This window comes from Pinus tabuliformis, chromosome 8 (genome assembly GCF_031772625.1).
Source record: "Pinus tabuliformis cultivar Carrire ecotype Pingquan chromosome 8, CPIR1, whole genome shotgun sequence".
In the NCBI taxonomy this organism is placed as follows: Eukaryota; Viridiplantae; Streptophyta; class Pinopsida; order Pinales; family Pinaceae; genus Pinus; species Pinus tabuliformis.
Genome location: NC_142294.1, coordinates 1,578,431,252 through 1,578,446,943, shown reverse-complemented (window position 1 = coordinate 1,578,446,943; position 15,692 = coordinate 1,578,431,252).

Here is a 15,692-nt window from a genome sequence, read left to right as displayed (position 1 = left end):
TCAAGGGCCTTAAGGTATTCAATAGCGCCTGTCTCTGTATCAGGTATGATGCTTCGAAAAGTCTCATGGATCGTTTGCTTCATCACCATTATGCACATGCGATCTGAATGCTCCCATCTAGCAATATCAGCCTTCTCTTGAGGAGTTACCTCACTCTCTTTATTAGGCTTGGGGCGATCAAATCTCAGTGCTGTGTCCAATTGCATGATCCCTAAGACTAATTTCAGCTTTTCCTCCCACTGTTTGAAATTGTTCCCCATGAGGGGCTTAATCTGACTTAGACTTGACATTATGTTTGGATCTGAAAAATTCAAGAACAAGGAAATAATTTAGATATGATGCGTCACGATTTGATCCTTAATCATAATTCTAAAATCTATCTAAAGGCATGTGTAAAACTATTTGCTCCATTAAAACTTTAGCCAAAACACCATTCAGTAATGAAACACCTTTGGGTGCAATCATTACCTTCAGGCAACCCTTATGCACCAAACAACTTAGCAGGCGCCAACCCTCCTTTGGGAAAGCTAACACCCACGTCCATTGCCAGCACGTAACTTGTCATGAGTCATCCTTGCAATCGTCTTACAGAGAGCGGTTCGTTTGCGAACATCAATGCTTGACTCATGCGAAAACAACACATGTATACCAAAAAACTGTCTTTAGTTAGATTCCAAAATTATGCTTATTTCTGGAGGCAAAGGTATGCTTATTTTACCTACTTTAGCCAAGCAATATCATTTTGTTCAAACTTACGTGGGAGATTTGTTGTTCATAGCTAAGAAGTTCTAACAGAAAACGATCACACACTAGATCTTATTAGAAGAAACCAAATCTCATTCCTAGCATTCTGCTGAGCTAGGAAATTTTGATCAGATGAGCAGTTCCCTCTTATATCAGGTGAGCTAGAGAAATTTTAAACAGAAAATTGCCTGAAAAAAAGAGTAAGGAACGTGTCTGTAAAATGAAATTGCCAAATAATGTGACCAAACAGAACAGTTGTCTGCATCTATCTGCATTACGTAATCACACACGTCATACAGGTATGGTGAACATATTTTAGTGCAGAGGATCATAGAAAATATTTGCTCATAAATGTTTAGGGGATAAATTACCATAGCCCACCAGTCATTGTCAAGAATCAACCTCTTAACTATATCAGCTATGTTTGAGATTCCCGAGTCCCTCCACAAGCCAAACATGAACATGAGTAATTCCATAAAAAGGAAAGTAAGAAGCAATTGGGGCCTGAATCTGCCATATGTGTTCACTGTCAATAGCCTTATGTGCAGTTCCATCTTCAAGAAAAATTAGAAGTGAAAATTTCTTGGTTTGGACCAGTTTAGTCTGAATTTAGAATCATTCTTTATCTAGATTATCACCATGGCCCAACCAACGGTGGACTACCTACAATTAAGTGCAAATTGATCGGTCTCAACTGGTTTGCATGCGAACTCTATTATTCAGACAGATGAGCTTATCATCTTTCCTCTGAAATTCTGATTAATATATAAAAAATATATTTGTTACAGCGTATAAATTGATGATGAAAATAGAAAGAAATGTTTTAGTCCTGTAATTTGAAAGTTTTCTGTATTTTCTTGTATAAATTTTCTATGCTTCCTCATCTTTAATTCAGCGCTATGGTCCCTAAAGTATTTGAGCTGTGAAATGCATCGCATTGTGTGGGTTTTAAAGCGTTTTCATGCCTCTATATTTCCCAGTGTTTCTTAGACCGAAGTTGCAACCACACCCTTGTATACCTGATTTGAAACATTAAGGGAGAGTTGAAATTAACCTGCAATTAAAACAAGGGTAGAGAAGGAATCGAAAAATAAATCTCTGAACAATATCGTGTTATGCAAGATTCGAATTCCAACTTCGATTTCGCACAGGCCATATATAAAACGAGATGCAAGAAATCGAAACCATAAGTGAAAAGAGAAATAAGAGCTGAAACATAAACCATCTAATTTCTCCAGTTATATGTCTGCATATTCGATCCTCTTCTGCGTGAGCATTTGGATTAAAATTGTTATGAGAGTTCACAATTTCCATACGAAACAAAAATCAGCTAATCTCCAAAAAATCAAGCACGGATTCTTACAGAAGGGAGCTCCGATACCAATTGTTAGATTTAAATTTGTGGGTTTTCCTAATTACTTTAAACCCCTTAACCAAGATCTACTCCTTTGTAAGAAATCAAAATCAATGCACAGCGGAACTTACTTTCCATCTTCAAAAGGCTCCTGGGCTTTACTTGAGTTGTTGGCTCTTAAATCCTTCCAAGAACTTGCAATCCTTTTCTCTGGCTATCCTAAATGACAGAGTATCTAGTCTTCAATGGAGCAGACAATTTTTCTGAGTTGATTGCAAGCCTTGGAGACTCAGCCCTTTTATAGCAGTGCAAAACCCCAATCCTAGGGCAGCTGAAATTTAGCTGAAACAAGTCTGTCATGAAATCTGAAATTTCAGATTTTGAAATCAATCAATCAATCAATCAGAATAGATTCTGATTTCCTTATTCAGCTCAAATTTATTACTGCTATTATTTTAATCAATTATAATCGGTCCATTAACAATTATAATTGTTTAATATCATTCTATATGTATTTGTATCCAAATCCTTATTTAAATACGTATAATGCCATGATTTAATTAATCACATCATTTGGCATATTTTAATCATTACATAAATGCAATCTCGCTGACAGTATTTGAAATTATAATCACAATGCACGTATGTCCAACTTAATATTTGTAATTAGACGTCTCTAAATCCAACATTGATGACTCAACGTGATGAGCAATTGAACTACCTTCTCATTGATATCATAAGATCCCAAGTGCTCCATATGTAGTGTCGAGACTTCCATCCTGACCATGTTTCGGAAACATGTTGTATTGAAGGTTGTTACATTCATCAAAGCCACTTGCATTGGCTCCATTAAGAATTGAGCACATAACCTCATCAAAGCCACTTGCATTGGCTCCATTAAGAATTGAGCACATAACCTCTAAATTTGAAAGCATTGTCCATCGCCAAACTAGTACTTTGGAGTAGAGATTACAGTTTTGCACATTTGAATTTCCCCATTAATCAAATCTTTGCTAATCCATTTGTCTGGTGTCAGCTCCAAGCTTACATCACTGCTCCATGTGGCCATGAAAGCATGATTCTCCAAGTTAATATGACACCACTCTTTGGTCTTAATTAATATGGAGCTTGATTCGAGAGGGTCCCGTATTAATAATGAAATTTGATCCCTGATCCTAAGCTTAATGCGCCTCGTAAACCCAATTATTTCTAACTGCTTGCTCAACATTAAGGGAGTGGCTTAAATATTATTTTCTCATCGTCTACCTTTAATTCCCAGGGTTTTAATAGCACTCCATAGTTTTCCATGAAGTCGACTTCCTCATTCAAGTTCATTTTAATATGATAAAAAATTATATTGTCAAATTGCTCTATCAACAATTTGATCCGGTGTGGGATAGGAGGGAGCCATGGGTCATCTTTCTCACGACACTTGATCACATGTTGGATGACAATCTTGGAGTCCCCAAAGACCTTCAATTGTCAAAATTTGTTGATAGAAACCAGTTGCAATCATTGTCATAGTGCAAAAAACTTTGTTCAATTGTTAGATGACACCCCTAGGCTCCAGGCGAATTTCAACACTCTTTCTTCATTGAGGTGAAGAACAACCCCTCCCACTCCTACCTCCCCGATATAAAATGAATTATTAAGAATTCAAATTGATCTAATTAATAAAAATCCTTATTTTCATAATCAATTTCCCCCAAAGGAACCAAAAGGGTTAGGGCTAGCTCGAGCGATGGTCCGAAGGTAGGAAATGTCTACTCATAGAAGTGTAGTGATCAACGGCGACATATGATTCGATCCATTTCGAATCCCATTCACTGTGGTAGAATTTATTTATTTTATATAAAATAAAGTTTTATCATAATTTAGTTTTTAATCTAGTAATGAGGATAGTTATTACTAGTTATTATTCATAAATGTAACTCAACCAATAATTTTTATTTAAGGAAAATCATGTTATTTAGAATTATTCACTGGTGATATGTAAGTGGGCAGGCTTTCACTCCTATAAAATACTTCTTGATTTTGGACCATTAACTTATTCTCTTACATGTAAGAAAGATATACTTTTTCTTCTTTCTTTTTTTCCTCCAACTTTCAATCAATTTAATTAAAATATAATAAAATTAAAATTAATATAAAACACAAACTAATGTGCTTGTTCAATTACCCAAATGCACTACAAAGAGGGATAACATCTCAATGGAGAAGTGGATTCTTGGCCTTCCAAACCGAGTTGAAATAAATTTATACTTGCCTCTTAAATATAAATCTATAGCGTTGAATATTTTTAAAATATAAATTTAGAATTTTCATTTTTATTTTTGATAAATGGGTAAAATATATATTTTTAATAAGAAATTAGTAGTTGAAATAAATTAAAATATTTTTTAAGATAAGAGTTTAATTTATAATTAGGAGTATTATTTGGTTTCATGTATAACAGTAAGATGTTATTGAAAAGTACATAATTTTATTAGAGGTAATTTTATTAATGAACATAAGGGACATTGGTTTTCTTGTATCTGCAATCTAGTTGTAAATTGTCGTTTGGTCTTGGAGTAAGATTTAACATTGTGTTTGATTGGCTACAATCTTGTTTCCCTTGACTATAAAGATACAAGTAAGAGCCCAAGACCTAGAGGTATCTAGCAAGAGTGAGAGTCTACCCATTACGAATCATCACCAGGTCATTTTAGGTAGAAAATACTTTAAAACATTAACATATATGTATTAATCTATTAATATTAATATAGTGTTCATGTATTTGGCCACCTCTAGATCTAGATCTCACTTATAACTCATTAGAGGACGATGACAACACCTCATCTCTTGATAAGGATGACAACTCATAAGAATGTGGTCTCGAATTCCATGATTGCATAGGGACTCGCAGTTTAACATATGGCAAGAGTGAAAGTTTGACCCCTTGCAAACCACCAATAAATCATTTTAAGTAGCATGTTTTTTCGTGAATAACAACGATGAGTCAAGTTACATTCATGAATAACAACTAGTGATCATTATCCTCACCACCAATTGATAGCTAAGTTATGATAGTTTTTGTCACCTTTTAAAAATAAAAGAAGAAAAATAACCAAAACATTAAAAATTGACTTGGTTTCAAGTTTTTTCTTTTTATAATTTAGGCATGCATTTGTATCACTAGTAATTGATAACATCATTCCTATGGCTACTAGTTTTCCACTAGGGAAACCAAACTAGTTGCACATAAGTAGTCTTACATAATACTCAATTTAACTAAGATAAAAAAGGTATAAAAGTCATATACCCTAATATTATTAGACAAAACATTGGAAAATCTAAAACTGTAGCTAATGAGCAGGTTGTGTAATTTTCTCTGAAAAGTGAAAAATAGTAATAAAAATCCTAATTGTTATCACAGAGAATCTGCTTGATGGTGTGATGGAGTTGTTGCCTCTTCTTTGCTACCAAGGAATTTCAAGTTTGCCACTTTCTTGGCTAGAATAGTCACCTTGCGGTCTAGCTTGTTCACCTATAGCTACAAAGCATCTATGTATATGAAAATATCTTATTGGGCTTCACTTATTTTTATGAGGAATATACCCATGGTGGTTATGATTTCTTAGTAGAGATCTACTACATTGGGTTTGTCTCGTTCTTGTATTGCCCAGATTTGGAATCCATTGTCATGTATTCTCCACCACCTCTATATTAGACAATAATCTTCTTACCACTATGGCCTCATTTTTAGCAATTTCAATCTTCTCTCTAACTACCCTAGAACTATGTTCCCAATATAAATTTGTAGATGCTTCTACATGAGGTTGTGCTCTTGTGCGAGAGGATGCACCATGACCTATGCTTATGTGATGGGTGTGACCAATGCCTAGACATGTAGTGATTTCAATAATGGAATTGAGTGAGGGTAGCGGGATAAGGAATGCAAGGGAGAGTGCATAAGGGGGTGATTAATGTAATAGGGTAGCCTAGAACTTCCAATCAACTTGAAATTGCACCCACCAATTTGGAAAATGGCTCGAAACGGCATGGATATGCCAATTCATGGATAGGTATGCAGAACTAGAAGGCATGAATAAGAAAAGAGATTAACATAACTGTCAAGTGCTGAGATTGGCAGAGGGAGGGAGATCTACAAGTTGTAACCTAAGGGGAGTTAAAATAAAATGCTAAAGAAAATAGAGAACAAAAATTTGTAAGGGAACATACCCAAAATGATAATTGAGAATAATTGGTTTGATTTGAGGCTTTGATTTTCCCATGAACCATTATCATAACGATCGTTGTGAGGTGGGGCTTCCTTACAATATCATAATTACAATCCTCAGTAACCATACCCATTTTTGAATTCTCTCTGTGTGTGACGTGATGGGCATTAACACCCCTCATGTCTTCATATTTCTCCATATGATTGTCGATTCCCATTTGACGATTGGACATGAAGACAGGTAGTAGTGTCCCACAAGGAGTTGTCATTATTGTCCCTGGCGTCCAGGGTAGTCACCCTACTTGGAAAGACTTTGTTTCAAGTTCATGCTTATTTTGTTCTTCGATATTTTTTGTCAACAACATTTTTTCCTAGTAGTTTAACTGTTAGATGTTTTGTCCTTTTTCGAGGAATTTTTTCCAATCAATTTTGGTTGAAATTCTGAAAGAATTTCTCAAAATTTTAAGTTTTAGTGATGTTATTTGTAGAAATTGAGTGTCTGAGGGGTTTTCCAAGGTGTTGAATCCATTCATATACTCAAAAACACAGTTTAAACAACTTAAATCCACAATCTTACCAAAATTTATAATTTCAAATTCCAAAAAAAAATATAATAATTAGTCCACTCTTTTTTTTCCTTGAAAAAGATGAAATGAAACATGAAGTTGATGGTGGTTTAAGTCATCTTAGTCATCCATCTTCTAAGTCATCTAACTCATCTCTTTATTAAGTGTCCTCCTTTATATTAATTTTGAACATGTGTACCATCCATCCATGCAATACTCATTCAAGAATCAAGCAATAAGAAATGTAATCAATATGTTGGTTTTATTTGCACATATATGTAGATATGGTGATGATGGGTTTCCATTACATCATTAAAGTAGAAATTGCCATGAATGTGTCCTAATTTTAGTTTCAATTCTATGTGTTAAGTTTATTCGTTTTGAGATGGATATTCTTTACCACCATTAATTGGGCGACATTTTGAAATTAAATTATTCATAGAAGAATATAAAAGTACAAATTTTTAAGAAAGAAAAAACTAAAATCATTTTATAAATATTGAAACATAATGAATCATAATTGCAAAAGAAATATATATATATATATATATATATATATATATATATAAAGGGTTATTGTTCTTAGGATATTTGGATATTTAGTAGTTAAAATCAACGTGGTCTTATGTATTTTTAAGTAAAGAGTGTTTCTTCTTTAGTATGTGTTGTAATTATTTAATTTAATGATCACAATTATTTTTTATACATTGTGTGATTCAGTTGTTGATCTTTTTCACAATATTAACGACTATATTGATTTGTGATTTATTACTTGATTAGTCTACGATACCTATTAGAGAGCACAAATGGTTATTTGTTAATGATTGATTGTGAGAAACTCATACGTAAACTATTTTCTTTTTACATTAATATATTTCCTCAAATGACCATATTCGTTATGACCATGGAATCTTTCTGTTTTTTGGCATTTTAAGCACATAACAGATTGGTGTATTGATCTTTTCTCTATTTGGGTGAGTAATTGTCTTAATATGTTTGACCTAAGTGGATCATTGCCTCTCAAATTGCATGCATCAAAAGACCTTTGGATTCCAATGTTTTTAAGCATTTCTGGGATGAGAAAACCATTCTAATGCATTCAAGGTCTTGTTTTTAGTTGGAAACCCTTTTTATTTTACCCAAATAGGTTTTTATTTGCGTAAGATACAATGCTTTTTATTAAATCTATAGATATAAAGTTTCATTATCATTTTTAAAAACACTTTCATTTTGTTTAATATCTTAGATATGTTTTTTATGTTTGTATTTATTGTTTGCTCACATTTTGGTCTATATATGCTCTTTGCCTGCAGTGTATGCAATCTAAATAAATCATAAACAAAGACAAAGCTTGCAATTTACAAGTACATTGATCAAAATCAGACCCCGACCTTATAAATTTTGGATTTTGTATGTTTTGATAATTTGTTTATTTTCGTATGCAATAGTGTTTAAGTGTTTTGCAAACAAAAACAAGAGTTTTGGGGAAGTATTCACTTCCAAGCACAGAGTTAAAAAAAGGAAAAAGAAAACCCTCAAATTTATTTCTAACATTTGTTATATATATTTGCACTAATTGGCTTGACTAAAATTTGGTTTTAAAAAAAAGAACCTTCATTTTTCTTCTCACTATTTTATTTTATATTTTACATTAACTTACTTGGTAAAGGCTACTTTTTAAAATAAAGTTCATGAGTTCAAATATTTAGTTTCCTTAACTTATTTTTTTGTAAAAGTTTAGGCAACTTTAGAACCTTGCCTAAGGACTACAAATTGTGAAGCATAATCAAATAAATCCAAGCTCTAAAATCAATTTTTCCAAACATAAGGTTCTTTCTTGTGTTGTGATCGAACAATTCTACAACAACTAAACTTGCAAATATAGGGGTAAACCTCAAGGAATAGGTAAACCTTGAGAAAGGGCTCTTCATCAGGAATGGTAAACCCTCCATTTCGGTTATTCCTTCGCAATCGTTGGGAAATCTCAACAAAACATGATTTGCTAGAGGTATGAAAAGTCCCTTAAGGCCCCTCCCCTAGAAATCAACTTTGTTTTAAGAATACACCATTCCGTTTCAATTCGAGTTTGTAGTGAAAATGTGGAAACATGCCAATGTTAGACTATCGGTGGCCTCTACCACCACCCAATCCCCTCAACTTTCACTCTTGCATCATCCTTATTAAATTTTAGTGATCTGCATTAATGGAAGTCGTAAGGGATTTACCACACTTTGCATATAAGGGAATCATGGTCGATTTGACAGCTTGGAGTGGCTTTATTTTGTTGAATATTGTGGTTCTTTGCTTGTTTGAGCATGAGATGTCGAAGTGGAAGTGCTAGTGCAGCGCGTGGCACCAGTCCCTCTACACTTCCTCCTCCCTTCAATTTTCAATTTTGTTCTAGTTGAAGGAAGTTTATGGGTGAAATCACCCCTTCAGTGGAGTTGCTCCTTCTCAGACAAGTCACAATTTTGATGAGGATCTCTGGTGAATTGTAACTCAATCCTTCTTTGCTAATTTGTGTTACTTCCTTCTCGCCTTTGTTTCAGCCTTACTTTCGATTCAGAATGGTAGTCACTAGTCAAAGGAAGCTTGTGGGCATAGTCACCTTTTTAGTGGAGCTGATACTTCCCCGACAAGAAATTTTTTGATGAGGGTCTCAAGTGGACTATAACTCAATCTTTAATTGATAATTTGGGTAACTTCCTTCTCATTCTTGTCTTAGGCTTGCTTTCAATTCAAAATGTTGGGGTGATGTTGATTTGGAATGATGCTTCAAACTTAGAAATTTTCTCTTCCTAGTGGCTTTTTGGCCTACTTAGTCACAAATTTGTGCATGAGAGAATTCAAAAGATTCCAATTTGGGGTTGGCTCACTGTGGAAATTTCGCCTCTTTAGGGCTGAAATTTATGCTTCTCTGTGGTGTTGAGAGAAGGCTTGTCATGCAACCAGCCATGCTCTTCCTTTGTAGGTTAAACAATGATTTTGTTACAACTATGGAGACTAGGGACCAAGGAAAATTCAGTGATAATTTGGATGTGGGAATTTTGGGGCAATGCCTAGACAGGATAAAATCCAATCACGAACTATTTTGGGAAAAATATACTCAAGTTTCAGAGGTAGCAATGAATGTTATGCAAAAGATCATGGAGGATCGGTCCAAGCACGAAAGATTGGAAGATGAGCTAGAAGCCCTTAGATAACTTCTAAAGGATCTACAACTATCCTTCTTACAACACATTTCTACTTGTCCAACTGAAGAAAGCAATGGAAACAATATAGTGTTGGACTTGAATGTTCCTCCCTAGAGGAGAATTACCAAGATGTCTAATCTAGAAAAATTGTCCAAATTTTGTTATGCAATGTAATTTTTGTTAATTTTTATAGGTCTTTTGGAGAGTACACCACCAAAGGCCTTTTATTTCTTAGGATAGCCAGCAAGTTGATAGTTAAAAAAATAATGACGGTCAAGAAGTTGTAGCTATATGTTGAATGTGTTGTCATTGATGTCAAGTTCAGGAGAAAAATGTTGATTGTTTGTGATGTCATTGATGTCAAGTTCAAGAGAAAAATGGTGAGTGTTTGTGATGTCATTGATGTCATTATTACTTTAAGTGTCCATTCTCATTGCTTGTTGTTTGGATGAAGTCAGTTTGGGTAATTTATCTTTGCAAGCATTTTTCATTTTATTGCTTTATTAAAAAGAGCATGAAACATATCCAATTAAATATCTCTTTTTGAAACATTTCCAATAGTATATGGCACTTTTTCTAAATCCCACAAACTTCACAGAAATTGGTTTCAAAGTAGACATGCCACAATGGTGATAAATTAAAAAGTCGCATCATCGGATCAGCCTAAGTGGGTAGATTGATGACAAGAGGGGGGCGAAGTCTATCCAAAAGTTAATGGAGAGGTAACCCCCATTGGCAGAAACCATCATGGTTTATCGATCGGCTAAGTGGCAGCAAGTGATTTGTTGCGCCCCCCCTTTCTTCATACCAAAACTAAGAAGGTTCATGTTGCAATACCAGTGGTCTCTTATACTAAGTGGCACAGGGGCCTGTTATCGAATCGGCGCCAAAAAATTAAGACAGAAGCACAAGAGGAAGAATCGATGGCAAATGGTCAATGGTAGTGAACTAAAAAGTTGTTGGTCACAACACCTGGTCGTAAGGGGTGTAGCGGTAATCGCCCAACGGTCTATTGGATCGCCTAGTTTAAATATTTTACACGCAACAAAGCAACAACCAGTGAAGTAGTGATTGGAACACGTGGTGGGCCATATGATGATGTGGCAACATGTGGGAGTGACACATGGTAAGATGATTAGGAATTTTTGGGTGGCCAATTGGCCAGATGGAGAGTGATATGTCATAGGCACATGTGAATAGGAGGACACATGTCACTCTTACTGGTTATATCACTTGACATGTTAGATTTTATGGTAGGTGACATAGCATGTTGGTCTCTCACCAGCCTATTGGGGCATTGGGCCATCGAAACTTCAAAACAACAACGAACTTAGCCAACAGGTAGTGTTTGACAAGGCGACAGAACAACGAGCAGTAGCTAGTATATGAATAACTTTTCTGTCATTTGCAAAAAACAAGAAAGCAATGTTTTCATCCATCAGAGTCCATGTTCGGAAAAAATTGTAAACATTGAGAATTAGCCAAAGGCCGATTGGCGTCAAGCAACAAGCTAATAGATGGACAAATTATTGTCACGTGCAACATCGTCAAGTGAATTTTTTGTCCATCAAACCACTTGTTGGAGGGTATTGTAGTAGGTAGTGAACTTGGTCGATGAGTGATGAGCAGCGAGCAATGGGTCTGCAGACAAAGAATTTCCCATCGTCTGCAGCAAATGGGTTCAATGTCATGAGACGTTTCTTTCCATCGGAGTGCCAAGTTGGAAGGAATTGTAATCACCAAGTGGTGAACAACGACCAGTGGGAATTGAGCAACGACCAATGGGTGGTGAGTGACGGTCAATGGGCAGTGAGCATTGTTTACGCCATGGTCACCACCAAGGTTGGCGAATATCATGGTAGTAAGTGCCCAAAGGACTTCGTCTTAGATTTTAGCATTTAAAGGGCTCAAAAGGATTCTTGATACCCGAGAGTTGAGAGTGGCTTAAACTAGTGGTCATAACCCCTAGCCACATGGGGTTGGGAGTAAACACCTGAGGACCTATCGGGCACCTAAACCTTGGCTTTGGATCCTAGTGCTCAAGCATTGAAAATTCGTCAATTTGTTGATCTGCGAAAGTCAATAATGGATAAGCATGTGGTTTTAGCACCAAGACACATACATCATGTGAGAAACAGAGTTTGAGGACCAAGGTCGGAAATTTGAGGCCTTGAGCACTAAAATTTAAAGAAAAGTTGGAATAATAACAAGCAAGATGGCTTGGTGGGTATAAATAAAACATCCAAAAAAAAATGTAAGAGTAATTATAGTTTTCGCATGCAAATTAATGATGGAACTGCTAAGGCAATGTTTGAGTCAAATCAAGATACCATGGGTGAAAAACATGGATCAATATCCATGGTAATAAACATAGTAAAATTATAAATGCAAATCAAAGAGTAGGAGCTCAGTGCACATATATAGGAACTGTAGAGGTTACTTGTTAGCCTTGAGGTGCAGCGCTGCTAGTTTGAAGACTAAAGGAAGAAGATGGTCCGCTTTGCTGTCCTGGAAGGGGCCCCACACGAGCCATCACTCCACTTTCCCCACTCTCCTACTTACATTTTATTCCGCTCATATCTTAACCCAACCCTCACTTCATAACGACCTTAGCATCAAATAAATTAACCCAAAAAAACCCCTGAAAAACCTTACCTTTTCTGTCATACGCGCCCTCCGCACGTTTCTCGAGGACATCCTATACCTCTATGTCCCTCCGCCGTCGATCTCTCCCACCAATTTGACGGCCTACGATTCACCCGATCGACGAGACATGCTCGATCGACCTCCGCCGTTAGATCACTCTCGCTAGATCTAACAGTTGTCACTCTTATCGCACAGGCAACTAATGAAAGGAGTACCCACTCGATAAATGCGGTTTCTCTCTCACCTCCTCCGCTACGTGGCATGCGATAAGTGGCATCAGGTGGACTCCACCCTTTACCGCTTACCACCCAGTAAGCGTTCGATAAAAACCATGACCACCCAAACCAAACCACCCCCCCGTGCGCTATCGTCCGAGCACCTCCTCCGCCCGATAGCCGCCCAATCTATCCACCCGAGATCCAACGGCTCAGACCTTCTCCGCTCCCACCAAAGACTACAAGCCTCATACAATCGATCTCCTCCATCCATTTCTCTCGATCTAGCGGCCCTCGTCCATGACTGCTCCCGCTTGTCCTTCGCCACCCTGCCATTACTATGTCTGTCCAATTTAATTCATCCAACAGCTACCCGCCTGTCCTCCGCCACCCTGCCATTACTCTGTTCTTTCTAATTAGCACGTCCAGCCACCCATGCACCTTGTACTCTACTTCCTAGCAATTACCCGAGGAGGAAGGTGGTTGACTCTGTAAGTATTGTGACAGTTAGGCCGTTGAACTGAAATACCATAAAGCATGGCCGAAAGAGGAAGGACATAGCATGATACAGGCAAAAAGAATTAAACAGTCATGGAGCCTCACTAACACAATCAAGCCAACCACCTAACAGGGCAGCGATGTACCAGAATTGACTATCATTTTCGTAATGGAAGGAGAATTGTGTCCTTATACGCAATCAGGCAGCTATGATGTGTTCATTGTGTTGGCCTAGTGATCCGGGATGGATTACGGTAAAGCCTGGTTTCTATTGATGAGGTTGAGGTGGTTTACCCTCGGTTTGCCCTAGTTGGTTCTTTTGGTTTGAGTCCCACATTCATGCTTGGAATATGGCACGGGGGTGAATGGTTGAAGAGAGAATTAGCTCAGCCATTCTATGGTCAAGTGGAACATGGAAGTCCCATCCGGGTTTGTATTTTGCATCATTAATGGAAGTTTATTTCTCCTTGTATTTCTATGGGTATTTTGATGGATTATATGTGGCATGTATGAGTATTTCTATTGTTATTATGTTGGTTATATGTGTGTTTTATGACAGCAACTATGTATGGCTCTCAGCATGTTTTGACTTGTAAATGAATGGATAATGTATCTATGGTATAATAGATGGTAATGTAGCAAATGACATCAAGGAACAATGGTTCTTAGAAATTTTTAGATAAGCACAAGATCCCTATGGTTAATTATGTCGGTTACACTTGTAGATTACATGTTTGAAGAAATGCATGTCATGGCTGGTAGGGATTTGATTAAGGTCTTGTTTAACTTATTGATTTTGCATCATTGTTTTCTTATTTCTTTGCTGCTCCTAATTTATCATTCCATTTTGGGTAGTGACCTGGGCTCTGGGCCTGAAAAAGTGGCTTAAATCCCAGGGACGCTGGCACAAAACTAGCAAAATGAGTCTTTAGATGCTAGCAAGTAAGTTTGTGAGAGTGACTCTAGGTTTCTGGACATTGTCATGCCTATAGCATGAGGGAGACTAAGCCTTAAGCTGGTCAAAACTTCAATAGGAACCAAGGGCAAGTTGTCCGAAGTGTTGGATTGGTTCCTAAGGGCGCTGAAGTTGATGTTGAATCTCTGTGTTATGTTTCCGTCGATTCCACTTCCTGAAGGTCACATAGGAGGTCGAATCCAATCATAGTATCCTCTCGTTGCATGTTTACCCTGGTTGGCATGGTTACTTGGGTAGATGTGAGAGGAGGGTGTTACAAATATCATGTGTTCAAGCTTGATGTGATTGGTGCATTAATTTTTCTAATGAATGTGTTTGATTGACTATTTTTTTAATTATATAATATTGATTGAACCCCCCTCTCGATGTTATCCTGGTTTCCAACAATGTAGCTAGCCTCGAGGGAATCTCTATGTAAACACATGTTGTACAGGCTATGATCGAGACACTGATTTTTTAGTAATTCAATATTCTCATTGTCGTTTAAAAAAATAAATCGTGCAACTTTAATTTAAAACATAATGTTATTGTAAAGTGCACTTCACTTAATTTTGAAAATGAATCACTTATAATATAACTTTAATAAAAATGTTTTATTAAGTTATTTTTTTGCATACAACTTTAATTATAAAGTAAATTTATTGTAAAGTGATTCTCGCTTATTATATAAAAGTGGGTCACTTACCATATAAAAATATTTGCAAAAGTGAGTTTATAGGAAAAGTTAAAGAAAGAGTAAATTCTTTTTATTTGAGAACTTCATTGTGCACCAATTAGCATGTTGATCAACCTCCACTTGTTATGTGTCACATTCATTTTCATGCATTTTTTCGAATGAACATAACTTTGACATTTAGATTTTGTCTTAAGTGCCATTTTCTTCTAATTGCTCATTGGTTTTAAATATTTCCATCCAAACAATCAATTTCTATTTTTAAAATCATCTTACTTACATATTGTAATATGGCCAATCCAACTAATCTCTTACTTATCGATTGAAACTACTTCTCATGGAAATATTATATAAAGAATATACTATGAAGTAGCGGATTTCATTTGGTTAACCTGGGAACATAATTTTTCCCTTTTAACGCAGTAAAGAAACCTAAATGGGACAATTAAAATGGCAAAGGAGGACTAATCAAAATGTTCATCTTCATTGATCTTCAATTTCACCTTCTAATCTGTAAATTGTTGTGTATGTTCTACTAGACCAACTAGTCACAACAACACTGTTAAAATAAACTAAAATATGAAATTTATACTATGAGGGTTAATTT